We start from the raw sequence: 14,552 nt of genomic DNA, 5'->3' as shown, positions 1-14,552 counted from the left end.
GTACAATCAAGGGAGATGTTGGCTGAGAGAGCCAGAGAGACAGCTCAGTGAAGCTGGGAGGGCTGCTAGCCCCAGGGTCTATTGCAGACCAGGAAGGCAGGAGGTTGACAGGGTGACCTCATAGCCTGGACCTGAGCACCCTGCGTGGTGCAGAATTGCACGTGTTATATGGACTTTTTCCTGCTGCATCATGTGTGCTGTACAAGCAATAAAGACTGCAGTGAGTTTATGCACCTTGGAATCCAGCATGTCGTTGCCGCCCCTCCCCTGGAGGACATTCTCACAGTTGGTGTTTTGGATGCAGGCAGCAATCCCGGCTGCTGAGGGTAGCAGCGAGGCACCTGAGGGAATATCCTGGATAAAGACTGCAATGGCGATGCAAGCACAGAATCCAGCTGTGAAGGAGCTGTTGGCGCTTGTGGACCGGCTGGTGGATGTTCTCCGGAAGCACCCGGCCTTGAAGGAAGACAGAGCTTCGACTACGGCCCGGCCCAAAGAGACCGTGAAAGGGATTTCTGCAAAGGAGGAGCCTATAGAGTGTGACAGTGCTTGGCGCCGGTCCGTGTTCGCAGTTCCTGCCTGCGGTGCCTCACAGCGACTAAAGACTGAGCCTCAATGGTGTCGCATAAGGATAAACCACCATTCTGTGGAGGCTCTACTGGACTCGGGTAGTCTGGTCACCTTAGTGCATGCGAGCCTGATAGACGATGGCTTCATACCGGGTAAGCACATGAGTGGGGTATGTATACACAGTAACACAAGGGTATACCCTATGGCACAGTGTGACGTTGAGACCCCTGTCGGAACCGTAACCCACGGTGTAGGTATTGTCAAGGACTTAATGCACAGTGTGATGTTGGGGCGCGATTTCTCTCTATTCTGAGACTCGTGGGGAAAGATGACAACCCCTTAAAATGAGACTGGCGCAAACCCAACTGACCTTACCCCTCCGCAATGTGGAAATTGAACCAGGAAATGTAACCTTTCCTTTACAGATCTTTGCTGGAGATGATGATGTGTGGAAATTTTTGCATGACCAAATGTTTTCCTTTCCGGAGAGTACTGAGAAAACTGCAGTGTCTGCATTGGGTGCAAAAAGGTTCAAAAACCATATGGTGCATAATGTGTTGCATGATATGTTTTTTTGTGCACGATGATACCGTGAATACTGCACAGTCTGCACGGACATTTAAGGAAGATGTGTCTGAGAACTGTATTGCTGACCAGGTGGTGCAAGAAAAGCCCCGCAACCCTGAAGTATCATGAATGGGGGAATGTGGGATGTGTTTTCTATGTGATGTGCCTATTATGGCTAGAAATGTTGCCCCGGTGTGAACAGGTTGCAATGAGAAGTGCATCCAACTCCATGTGGGAGTCAGGGTAAATTTACCTCTAGTGAAAGAGGGAAGCAGTAATGAAGAGAGTGTGTGTAGGGAAGATCCTGAGGTCCAGGGTGAGACAGCAAGAGAACACTTATTTAAAATCCAGGAGGGATTTGCACCAAGACAAGCTTACCTAAAGTTTCTTGGGGAAGCTGAGCAGCTGAAAACAGAGAATGCAGCTCTCTTAAAGGAGAATGAGCACCTTGGGAGATTTGCTAGGGAGAAAGCTAAACACAGGATGTTGTTGGAACAGAAGAATGTGCAGTGTGAACAGGACTGTAAAAAACTGCAAATGAAAACCCAAGAGTTGGAGGTGAAGGGTTGCAAGTTTGAAAGAACTCCTACAGGTGCAAGTAATCAAACTACAGGTTTGCAAAATCAAGTTGCAGAGTTGAAAATGCAGTTAGCAAAGAAAAATGGTGAATTGGAGTCCCAGCTAAGTCAGCTTAAGGAAAAGTTGGCAATGGAGAAAGCTGCTTGCAGTCAGGCAGAGAAGGAAGCAGAGGTCTTGAAAGACAGACTGGGTCACAAGAAAAACCAGGAAGCACTGCAAGAAAGGCTGGTGTCCCAGCTACAGATGAGCCTGGATGAGGAAGCTGAAGAATATGAAGCTCAAATCCAGGAGCTTGAACAGAGTCATGCTATCATTGTGGGGGAATTGTCCAAGCAGTTGAAGCAAATTGGAAAAGTGAAAGGAACGTTGAAAAGTGAGTGTATTTAGCTGACCCAAAAGGTGAACGTGTTGTTGGAAGACAAACATGAATTGGAATGCAAGGAAAAGGCAGTAGAGATGCAGCTTCAAGAGCTACAAGTAAAAGTCACTGAAGGTGACAGTGTGCAGACAGCGTTGTCTGAGCAGGTTAGCAGACTGCAGGTAGAGCTGGAAGCTCAGAGTGAAGAGTCCCAGAAGCTACTGCAAGAAGAGACACAGCAAAGGCTTGGTCTCAGTGCACACCTGAAGACAATGCATGATGAGAAAAATGTGTTCCTCAAGCAGGTAGAGGAAGATGAGGAAGCTAAGAGAAACCTGTCAGAGCAGACTGCAACACTTTAGGCTGAGGTGTTGGATCTGGAAAATAGACTGGAGAAAAGTGCTATGTGCTTGGATTCTGTGGAAGAGCAGAAAAGAGAAATACAAGAGGATTTAGAAGTTACAAGGCAGCAGTATGAAGAGAAGACAGCTGCCTGTGATAAGCTTGAGAAGGTTAAAGTAAGTCTTCAGCAAGAGATAGATGTTTCTGTGGAGCTTGGTTTCCAAAAGAAGCTTGTGTCCAAACTGAGGAAGATGCAGAAAATATGTGAGCAGCAGCTTACTGAGGAGAAAACCAGGTCTGCAAGATATGTCACTGAATGTAAGCGTGCTGAAGAAAGGGTCTGTATGAAAGAGACCGGAGTGTTAACTTTGACACGCACCCTGAAAATGATGTCAGAGAAAAAGGGGCTGTTCCAAAAGTTTACCAAGAATTCAAGCGTGAAGATGAAACGCTGGGCAGCACAGTGTCATGTTGCCGAAAAGAGGGTTCAGAGAATAGTGCGGTCTGAGCCAGTTCAGACAGCAAGTAAAAGAGAAGAAGGTCTTGTGCAAGATTCCCGATACTAATGCTGGAAAGCGAACTCTGGTACAAAGGAAATGTGAGGGTGTGCTCCAACAACCGGTGGCAGGAATAAAGAATTTTAAAAATAAGACACAAGCGGTGAAGCATATCAATTTATGTGAAGGTGACCTGGGCACTTCAGGTGAACAGTTTGTAAAGATCGGGACAGTCTGGAGGAAAGAAATCACTTCTGTAAATAAAAGAAAAGTCATTAAGGTGAGAGCTGAGCAAAAGATGCAGACTGAACAGACCTCTGAAGTACAAGAGACCAAGGAGAAGGCCGAAAGTGAGGCTACTGAAGCTGTGAAGGTCTCAGAAGTGGAAGCAGAAATCTTGGAAGAACTGCAGCAAGAGTGTAATGACCTCAAAAAGCAAACCCAGAAGGTGAAGAAACAGTTTGTCCAAGTGGTGGTGTTTTGTAAGTGGGGAGGGGGGCATTATGTTATGATTGTGTGGGCAGGCAAAGCACGGGACCCACACGATCGTGACCAAAGGAGCTCAATATGCATACAGGTTTCATGCAACTGGCCCTGTGCTACACGGGGGATGACAGTGCTCTACCTAAGCGGGGACATTGCCCCAATAAGGGCTGCCCAGCGGTCTTCGGTTCTGAGCCCTAGCTGATCCTAGGAGCCACGCACCAGAACAGGATGCATTCACATGCCACATGACAGACCCAGAATACACCGCATACAACATGCAACCACTAGTAACAGATAGGAAGCTGAATATAAATACCAGGTATTGGTTGACATTTTGTACAAGATGTTGAAAGCCAGCAGGCCACTTCACGGATCCTGGTTATACTGCTAGTCCCTACACTAACCAGGAATCCAGCGGAACGGGACACCGTTGACACAGCACACTGACACAAAACTGACAGAATTTAAACGTACAAACGGACACAAACCAGATCACTGCAAACTCCACCAGACAAGCATTCATGACTACTCACCTGAGGGGCCATGCAGTGACTGACCAGGAGCTGGGTTTATATGCGAGCACAGATCCAGGGGATTGGCTAGCAGACAGTACCACACCCAGCCAGCTCAATCATTAACCCTGAGTGCTGTGCTGCTGGAATCACAATAGTACAACCTGCCTCAGCAGCACACGTAACAGGTGGAAGCCTATCACAGGGATGCTGGCTCCAAGGACCAACTCGCCCGTGAACTGAATACTACCATGCAAAAGTCAGATTCAGAGGTAAAGGAACTTTGAAGAATGCTATAGGGTCTAACCGATGATAACACTAAGAGAAGAAGTAGAACTGTTACAAAGTGAGGAAAAGATAATAATTATAAAGCTGAAGGCATTGAAAAGTAAATTAGAGACTGTAATCCATAGCAAGGCCATGCTGGAGCATGAGCTACAGGGGGAACTGGAAGAATACAGAGAGAAGGTTCTTGAGCTAGAAGAAACCTTCAACATGGAGGCTCAGTTTGAAAGTCTTAACAAGCCGGTGTGCACTAAAGGGGAGGACTAAGTTAGCTCCAAGGATGATGGTGAAAAGAGTGAACATGAACTAGAAAAGTCTAAGGAAGTAGAAGAAAGCAAGATTCAGGTAGAGGAACTCGAAGATGAGTTACAAGCCACAGAGGATACAAAGTTGCACTCAGAAGTCAATCTGCAAGCTGTGAGGGCACAGTCTGAGAGAGATCTGCAAGGGTGTGATGAGCAGAGTGAAGACAAGAAAAAAGAGCTTGTCAGACAAGTAAAAACAGAAAGAAACCCCCGAGCCTGCGTGATATGGCTTACGGCCTTATCAAAGGGAAGGGGGGGGGGGGGATATGTGGAGGTGCACTACAGAAAAGGGCCTGTAGGGGCCAACAGACAGGCATTCTGGTGCCTGAGAAAAGTGAAAACGCCCACACGTGTGGTCAGGAGGTGGGATATAAGTGTGCATTCCGGGTAGAATCAAGGGAGATGTTAGCTGAGAGAGCCAGAGAGACAGCTCAGTGGAGCCAGGAGGGCTGCTAGCCTCAGGGTCTATTGCAGACCAGGAAGGTAGGAGGTTGACAGGGGTGAACACCCTAACCTCAACACCTAGGTGAGATGTGTATATGGACTTTATGTCTGACAGCCTGAGGTGGAACACCTCCTAGACTGGACCTGAGCACCCTGCGTGGTACAGAATTGTACATGTTATATGGACTTTTTCCTGTTGCTGTTGCATTGTGTGTGCTGTACAAGAAATAAAGACTGCAGTGAGTTTATGCACTTTGGAATCCAGCATGTCGTTGCTGCCCCTCCCCTGGAGGACATTCTCACACTATTTGGCAAACAAAGTAAATTGTAGGGAAGAAGCTGAAGGGTGACAGTTACCCGACTGTCCTCTGTAACTTGGTATCCACCTGCTTTATAAGACCCTGTTCACATTTTGCGTTTATGGTTCTGCTCTGTCATAGAAGCAGAACAACAAAATGGCAGAAGTGCAAGAATAGGCACAAGATGAACACCGAGGATACACCAATGACTATAATGGAATCTGTTGGGTTTAGATCATGGTGTCTGTAATTTTTTAATGGACAAAATAGCATGCTGTGCCATTTTGTCCATCTTCTTTGATTAGAAATGAAAAGGATCTTCTGAGCAGAGTCTTAGGCTGGGTGTAAAATGCTGCGTGCATAACATCACGTTTTACCACAGCGTGAGCCGGTGTATTGCCACGTATGGTAGTTCCTTTTCACTGTGCACAACAGCGCATCTTGAGCTTGCTGTCATGAGCAGTTCGACTGTTACATTCATCCTGAACTGCCAATGGAGACATGAAGACCCTTGATATGACCCTTGATATATCAGAACGGATGCGTAAGTTTGCTATATGGGTGGCTAGACGAAGGCCGAACAGAAAAGTGAGGAAATGGACAAAAGATAATTAACCCACCTCACAGCAGAGCACTCGTCCTGAAAGGGACAATCCCACTTTCTTCCACGAGGACAGGACGGTGGAGGGAGAGGGGGGGGGGGGGGAGCCGAGGTGAACCAGAGTGCTGGCAACAAAGGAACAAACAGAGACTGACAATAACTAAAAGACAAGAACAATAGAATGCCAGACAAACCACAGATACAAACAGGGAACAAACCCATACACAGGAGCTCTGAGCAGGCTGACTGTTCTGGGAACACTGAAAAATAACCATCAACTCCCAGCCAGGGGGAGCTGGATTACATAGGGAAGAGGGAGAAGCTAACTGGTTGACAAAACTGTCAATCACCAGCCACACCTCACTAACAGCTGCAGGACTAATTAACCTGAACAGGAGATGTTAACACCAACTAGTCAGGATAAAACCCACAGAAACAAAGGTGTGCAGGCGAAGACTTGACCATGTGCTGGCTGTAACATGACACTACCCCCCTTCCCTCCACTCTAACAAAAGAGGCCTCTGGACCCTTAGGGCAAAACAAATGTGTATCTCAACTCCTCCAATAGACACCATGTCATACAGGATTTATCCATATGGGCCTGAAACAAATGCATAAATATGACAATAGGTAGCGAGAATCCAATTCAAGACACCCAGAACAGAACTATTGTGCCTTACATAATTGGCCACAGTCGCAATAGTCTGCAAGACAAGTGTGTACAAAATCAGAGAGATAAAATTGTAACACCCTGGATAGAACTATTGTGCCTTACTCAAATAGCCTCAGTCACAATAATCTGTAAGGAACTAGTGTACGAAATCCGAGGGGAACTGGAAACTGAAAAAAATCACGCCAGGTCTAATAAATAAAGTAAGATAGATTATTACTTTTCAATCAATCAGGATGAGGGCTAGTACTCCATAACTGGAATACACCTGGCAAGACCTTGGGTGCCCCACCCAAAAATATTACTGGAAAAGCAGTTAGTGATCATGTTATGAATTTTTAACCAGGGTAATCCAAGGAAAATATCAGGAGGCAGGCCCTCACAGACATACAACAATAAAGTTTCAGGTGTAACAGAGATGAATCTATAGTGGAGACAGAAATTGGTTTAGGGAGAGTTTCTTTCTTCAGACTGGCTTTTAAGGCAAACTGAGAATTAATCACATTATTGTCCGACCCACTATCCAAACAAACACCAGTAGATATGATGTTTTTATCTGAAATTACTTCAGCTGGAAATGTTTGCCTGGACTTAGCCAACCAAGCAACTTGTGGATCCCACTGAATTACTGGTTGCTTGTTCCTGGGTGTCACTGGACAACTGTGAATAAAGTGCCCATCTTGCCCACAATAAAAGCACAAACCTTTCTTTAGACAAATATCCATATGTTCTTTATTAATAGAAACTGTCTCTATCTCCATTGGTTCATCCGAAATCTCTTCGGGGAACATAAGTAATGAGGAGGGAGACTCAAACACTGTTTCCTGCTTTCTTTCCCGCAGACCGCGATCAACCCAAATGGCCAACACCACAGCATCCTTCAGCATGCAAGGTGTAGCACACTGAACCATTGCATTCTTCACCTTGCATGACAGACTGAAACAAAACTGGCTTCTCAAAGCCGGATCATTCCACTGTATTTCATTCTCCAGCACCAAAATTCCATGCAGTAGTCCTCAACTAGACGATTGCCTTGCAGCATAAGGATTTTACTTTCAGCGAGGGCAAAATGATCTGGATCATCATAGAGCAAGCCTAGCACTGAGAAAAAAATGTCCACTGCAGACAGAGTAGGTGGGGTGGGAGAAAGGGAAAACACACAGGCCTGTGGGTCTCCCTGGAACCGAGAGACTACAATGCCTACCCTCTGGATCTCATTCCCTGAAGAAATTGGCTTCAAACAAAAATATAACTTGCAAACTTCCCGAAATGAGACAAAATCGCTACGTTTGCCAGAAAAATGGTCTGATAACTCAAGCCTTGGTTCAGATTGTGCAGAAACGTCAAATAATGCAAGCAAAGACTTTATGGCAGATATCTGATTCATAGTGTTCACTATTTGTTGTGACAACGCTAACACTGGCTGAACCAGAGCTTGCATTGGGTCCTGTACGGACATGGCACTAACCTGAATCGTGAATCTCTAAATAGGATCCATACTGTAGCTAACTCAATTTTATTGGGCTGATTACATTACAGTTGTCCTGGACTGCCAACGGAAATCTGAGGTACCTTGGTATGAGGGAAGCCAGAACGGACATGTAAATTTGCTATATTGGTGACTAGACGCAGGCCGAACAGAAAAGTGAGGAAATGGACAGAGCGGGGCCCTCTGAACCCCTCAGACCGAACCCACCTTGCAGCGAAACACTCGTCCTGAAAGTGGCAACCCCACTTTCTTCCATGAGAACAGGAAAGGGGGTCTGAGGGGAACCAGAATGCTGGCAACCAAGGAACAAACAGAGACTGATCATAACTAAAAGACAAGAACGATAGAATACCAGACAAACCACAGATACAAACAGGGAACAAACCCGAACACAGGAGCCAGACACACAAGAGCTCTAAGCAGAATGACTGCTCAGAGAACACTGAAAAGTAACCATCAACTTCCAGCCAGGAAGAGCTGGATTACATAGGGAAGAGGGAGAAGCTGACTGGTTGACAGAACTGTCAATCACCAGCCACACCTCGCTGCCATTTGCAGGCCTAATTAACCTGAACTAGTAAGCACAGGCGATGTTAACCCTAACTAATCAGGATAGAACCCACAAAAACAAAGGTGTGCAGGCAAGGACTTGACATGTGCTGGCTGTAACGTGACACTGACTTGTTTCTTTTATTTACATTTCCCGCTCTGTTGCTTGCATATATACAGCATTTATTACGTGCCTATAGAGAACAATAGCGCTCTAACTCGTGTAATATGCAGAAAAATAGAGCATGCTGCATTCTTTTTTACGCGTGTGTTGTACGCAATGTATATACGCAAGTGTGAATGGATCAATGAAAATCAATGTACTTTCATTGACTCTATTCACTGCATATTACGCATACGTACACCACACGCCTAGTACGCTACCAAATTATGCTCCTGTAAGTCTGCCCTTAGATCATTCAGTGACAATATGGGAACCTTTGTGAGTTGCATTGGTTGTATTTAAGTTGTTTTTCCTTTTTTGATTTATACAATATCAAAATTATCCAGTTTTTAGGCAGTTAGGTGGAACAGTTATTGTTCAAAAAATTGTTCAATCCAACCAAAGTGAGCGATAATCATTCAGTCTAAACGTAAGCCTGTGATTGAGTGACGAATGAGAATCATTCGCCTCTCGCTCGTTATGAATGTGAAAGATTGAATGATATTGAACGATTCACGTTGAACAAGCCAATGATGCATCTGCCTGTCTAAACAGGCTGCACGAGAACGAACGAGCTAGCGGTCACATCACCCGCTTGTTTACTTGTGCAAATGAGAATCGTCTTGTCTAAAAGGAGCCTTAGGAATAAGCCCCAGTCACTGTTTATTCACACAAATAAATAAACCACCTTTAACACACAGAATTATCTGGAAATAAATGTTTCACTAAGCTTGTATTTAATTTACATATATATTAATAAAACATAGCGCTATATGTGCATGCTTTGATATAGCCCATGGGAAATAAAAGAATAGGAGAACTGACAAAGGAGTAACAGTTAGTACTTGTTCTACTTCCAAGACATTTCAGAATGTTCAGGACTTTTTAATATTTCACGCATAAAAAGGCAAAACATACTTCAGTGACATACTAAATATCAGTTTAGCTTATTTATTGTTAGCACATATATTTCTAACAGAGATTTTTTTATGTCCAATCTAAAGACTTTTAAGTTAGAAAATTTATTTTGGAATATTATTCCTAATTATAACCTACTGTGGATGTGCATCTCTTATTTTAACCGAAATCTGTACAGTGAGTAAGATATACCCCTCAGCATTCTATGCTCATAAGCTGATTAGTTATGGTCATGACTTTAAATGAATATATGAATAAATCTGTCTATTGTTAAATTCCTTTGTATTTGGACATTTCTTATGCACTGGCACATTTTACAGGGTACAATATTTAGCTATATGTTGCGGTGTGGGTGCACTTGCTATTAACGGTCTTCACTCTAGCAATGCTCCTACTCAATGCTTATATTTCTTTTAAGCCAAAAAATCCAAACAATAAGCCAGTAAATTAGAGGTTAAGTTGCCGTTAGTTTAGGTTAAAAAGCACTCCAATGGTCAGCCCACACACTCTGAACTGAAGTTCTTACTACACTAGATCTTTCTAGTAATATTCTAGTATCCAGAATCCTACAGTCTTAAAGGAGCAGATAAACCATACTCTCTTTCTTCTTTTACAGTAAAATGGAGCTTACAATCCATACATATGAAAGTAATCAAATCTTACAAAAAGAATAAAAATATTCTATGTTTTGCTGCAGCTCTGCCATAGCTGGCATTAAGCAAGTGCATGTTATAAAAACTAGTGATAAGCAATTAGTGGAATCGGTTCTTGTCAGGATCGGGCCGATTTAATCAAAATTATCGTGAATTGGGATGGCTGGTTCTGACTCCCATTAAAGTCAATGAGAGTAAAATTGGTTTCAGTATTTTGCCTAACAGAAGCAATGCAGCCAAAGCCCCCCAAATTGCATAAGATTACAGTCACACATCTGGGGATCATTGTGCTCCACCCAAAAAATTGGCCAAAATAGTGTATAGGGGTGCAGTGGTTGATCATAGCAGAGAGGTGTCACTGAAAACAAAAGAAGGCCCCCATAGGGTCTCCTAGATCAAAAATTGTGCCAATAAGACAGGTTTGCTGCTTGTTTTAAATGCAATGTCAAAAATTTTACAAGGACAAATTCTGCCAGGTGAACACAACATTTAAGCATTGGCCTCCTACTTCTACATGGAGGAAGAAGGAGAGCAGCAGCACCACCACTGCCAACAGCACCTTGAATCTTTTATATAAATTTATGCTCATTCATATTTGACTAAAAATTGCCAGCATGTTAATTAATCAGTGGAATCTGCCATGGTGGTGCAAAATCAGGTGAAATCCATGTCTGGTTCATTTTTATAAACATCAGGCAATCAACATTGTCTGCAAACAGGAGGATGTCTGTCACTTATCGCACCTCCATTTGTGCTGAGCACCCTTTCTGATAGCACACTGGCAGTGTGGCAGTAAAGCACCTCTAAAGCACGTTGTGTAAGTTCTGGCCACTCATTCAGCTTAGACACTCAGACATCAAAAGGGCCAACACCATTCTGAATACATCCACATGGGGGCTGACATACTCTTGGACCATCATACTCTGTAACTGTAAGTCCTACCCTGTGGTTTTTCTGCAAGCTATGATGGCTAAAAAATTATGCCACACCTTTGTTAGACTTACCCTGCCATCAGTGGCATTGGGAATGCATCCCTGTGGCCATGGGGAAATTCTCTGCTCAAGCTACTTAACAGTCTGTCTTGACATTGCCGCATTTTGAATTCCTCTCCACTGATGGAATGAGAGTTATCATTTTGGCCTTGTAGTGGGATCAAGGAGAGTGGCTCCCCAGTAATGATCTGATGTTTTGATGTGGGCTATGTAATGGTCCTTCTGCAAGCAGTACAAAATAAAAGCACTCATATGCCTCAAATTGCCTAAGGGTGAAGGCCAACATTGCTTGCGGTCAGGCTTGAGAATCCTCTGGCTGGCCCTGTTATCCATGTAGAATAGATGGAGTTAGTGATGGATGGAAGGAATGTTGTATTGCCCCCTCCCCTGGCTCTTGCCCTTTATTTTCCCCCTCCTTTTCCTCCTCCTGCTTGTCCTCCCCTATACTTCTCCGATGGGTGGAGAAACATCTTAGAGAAGATGCCTCCTTTCTTTCTCAAACCCACTCTCCATGTAGTGTTGAGTAATTGCGGGCTGGTCAGACAGTTGGGAGATTGGTATCCCTTCCTCCTTCTACTCCCATGATGGTCATAATGATCAATGCATCATCATGACTGACCATTTTGGTATCACTTCCTCAAAGCAAGAAAAAAACCGCATGTGGTCTGCAGTCATTCCTAAGGCGTTAAGTGACCGATCAACATACAACACTTGCTAACGATATACACAATCTGGTACACTGTGATCACTCTCTGCTGCTGGCTTAGCTTCTGCAACATATGCTACATGGAATTCCACTATGTAGGCATGTCACAGATGAGGCGGTTGTGTGGTAGCCTGAATTGTCACTACAGCTCCGCCAGGTGAATGTTGAAAGTCAGAGGCATGACCCATGGAAAATATGTAACAGGGCCCCCAAATATAATGCTTTATTCATAGTACTAAGCTCCCTATATGGAGAACAGAGGCCCTATGGGCCCCCTAAGGCTCCTGGGCCTGGGTGCAACCACATGCTCTGCATCTCCTACAGTTACACCCCTGTTGAAAGTGCAAGCACAGTTTCTTGGCTTTTTTTTCAGCAATGGATGTAAACCTGGGTAATTGTTTAGGAAGCACTGCACTATTAGGTTCATTACATGCACCAGGCAAGGTATGTGTGTAAGATTGCCAAAGAGAAGGGCCCCATTGTCACATATGACCATGCCTGGCTTCAGATTGTTAGGGGGCAGCCATGTGTCAGCCTGGGCCTGCGAAGCTGACAACATGTCTTCAGCCATGTGGCTGCACTACCCTAGAAATATGAATTTTATGTGGTTTGAAAAGGTGGAGGAAGAGGAGGTGGGTGAAGAGGTGACAGACAAGGATGAATGTCCCACAACTCTTGGAGGGCATTCCTGAGCCCCAACACACGTTTCACCACCTGCTTTCTCAAGAGGTCACTGTTTATATGGACACTGCATACTATTAGAGATGAGCGAACGTGTCCGTAACGGACACATCCGCACCCGGACACCGGCTTTAGCGAACACTGGAGTGTTCGCGCGTAAGTGTCCGGGTGCCGCCGGGGGGCGGGGAGATGCGCGGCGGCGCGGGCGGCAGTAGCAGGGAACAGGGGGGAGGCCTCTCTCTCTCCCTCTCCCCCCCGCTCCCCGCCGCACCCCCCCGCGCTGCCACGGCGGCCCCCGAACTTTTTCGCCCGAACACCGAGGTGTTCGCAAAGTTCGGTGTTCGGGCGAAAAAGGGGCGGAGCCGAACGTGTTCGCTCATCTCTACATACTATGTATTTTACTATTTTTTAGTAATCTGGAGTTCTAATAAAATTCTATTTCCTATGCTTTTGTGTCTTGTGTGTTGGACTTAAAGCAAACATAAGTCAGAGTATTAGCTGTGTTTGTCCTGTATTCTAAGGCCGCCTGCACACAAATGGGATGGATTCCGCATGCGTGATCCTGCAGCGGAATCCTACCCTGTACCTGGTCGGTGACCTCGCATACTTGTCCGGAATTTTCTTAATCTGTACTGCAGATGGTCCAGCCAGCACCGGTGCACATGTGCAGTACAGATTTGCTGCACCGTTGCTAAGCTATGACTTCATGATTGCAGAAGGGTCGCAACTGATTTTTGTTCATGTGCAGGAAAATATTGCTTTTCCATTGCATGCTATGGGTGGTATTTGCTACAGAATCCTGAGGATGCCCGCTTTGGATTCTGCAATACAAATACGCCTGTGTGCAGGTGGTCAAAGTTTACAGTCTGCTGTTTCTTAAGTGTGGGACTTGGGATTAGTGACTTTGGAAGAGTCATTTGTAATTAATTACTGTTTATTTATTTGAATTTTTGCATACATTACTTTTATATAGTCCATCTCTATGATTCCCATTTAGAATATGCTCTATGATTGACAATGCCGTACAATGTACATCTTGTGCCATGGATGCAATCCTTGAACAGCCATTTGAGGGTGTATACTGCTGTAGGAAATGTGATTGCATTGTACATTTGGAAGCCCACATCCTGGTTCTCAATGCGCAGCTTGCAACACTGAAGTCCAATGCCAACATGAAAAGGAGTCTGTTGCTCACTAAGCCAGCACTTGCTGGGGTAGATGGTAGTATGGGAGGGCAGGATGATCAGGCAGCTAGCTGGGTGACAGTTAGATGGAGGGGTAGAGGGAAGAGATTCAGGGAGGCTAGTCCTGAACTGGCACAACCCAACAAATTTGCAAGTTGTCAGAGGAGGAGAATGCCATTACAGGCTTAGCACTGCTGCAGCATGACATGCCCTCTGACTGCCAGGGGGATGTCTGCTCAAAGAAGGGAAATAGGAGCACAGGGCAGGCTAGACAGGTCCTGGTAGTGGGAGACTCAATTATTAAGATGATAGACAGAGGAATCTGCCACAAAGACCGGGATCATCGAACTGTGTGTTGTCTTCCTGGCGCTTCAGTTTGAAATGTTGCGGATTGGGTTAACAGATTACTAGGAGTGGCTAGTGAGGATCCAACGATTATTGGCACCAATGCCAAAGTTAGAGGTAAGTGGAAGGTCCTTAAAAACGATTTCAGCCTTTGTTTTAACACTTCCATTGAAGTACTCAAGAAGGACATATTAGAGCTTGAGTGGGTTCAAAGGCAGGCAACCAAAGTAATAGATGGAATGGGTGGACTACGATGCCCAGAAAGGTTATCAAAATTGGGGTTATTTTGTTTAGAAAAAAGATGGCTGTGCGTTAACCTAATAATTATGTATAGATATATCAAGGGGAAATACAGAG

The 14,552-nt window shown here is 44.8% G+C and overlaps 1 pseudogene; it reads left to right on the top strand.

Annotated features, from left to right (window-relative positions):
• Positions 1-247: 247 nt before the first annotated feature.
• On the top strand, positions 248-7,614 carry LOC136573552 (myosin-9-like; annotated as a pseudogene).
• Positions 7,615-14,552: the final 6,938 nt, after the last annotated feature.

Source organism: Eleutherodactylus coqui, chromosome 7, assembly GCF_035609145.1.
Source record: "Eleutherodactylus coqui strain aEleCoq1 chromosome 7, aEleCoq1.hap1, whole genome shotgun sequence".
Taxonomy (NCBI): domain Eukaryota; kingdom Metazoa; phylum Chordata; class Amphibia; order Anura; family Eleutherodactylidae; genus Eleutherodactylus; species Eleutherodactylus coqui.
The sequence above is the reverse complement of the archived record's forward strand: the minus strand, read 5'-3'. Positions and strand labels throughout refer to the sequence as shown.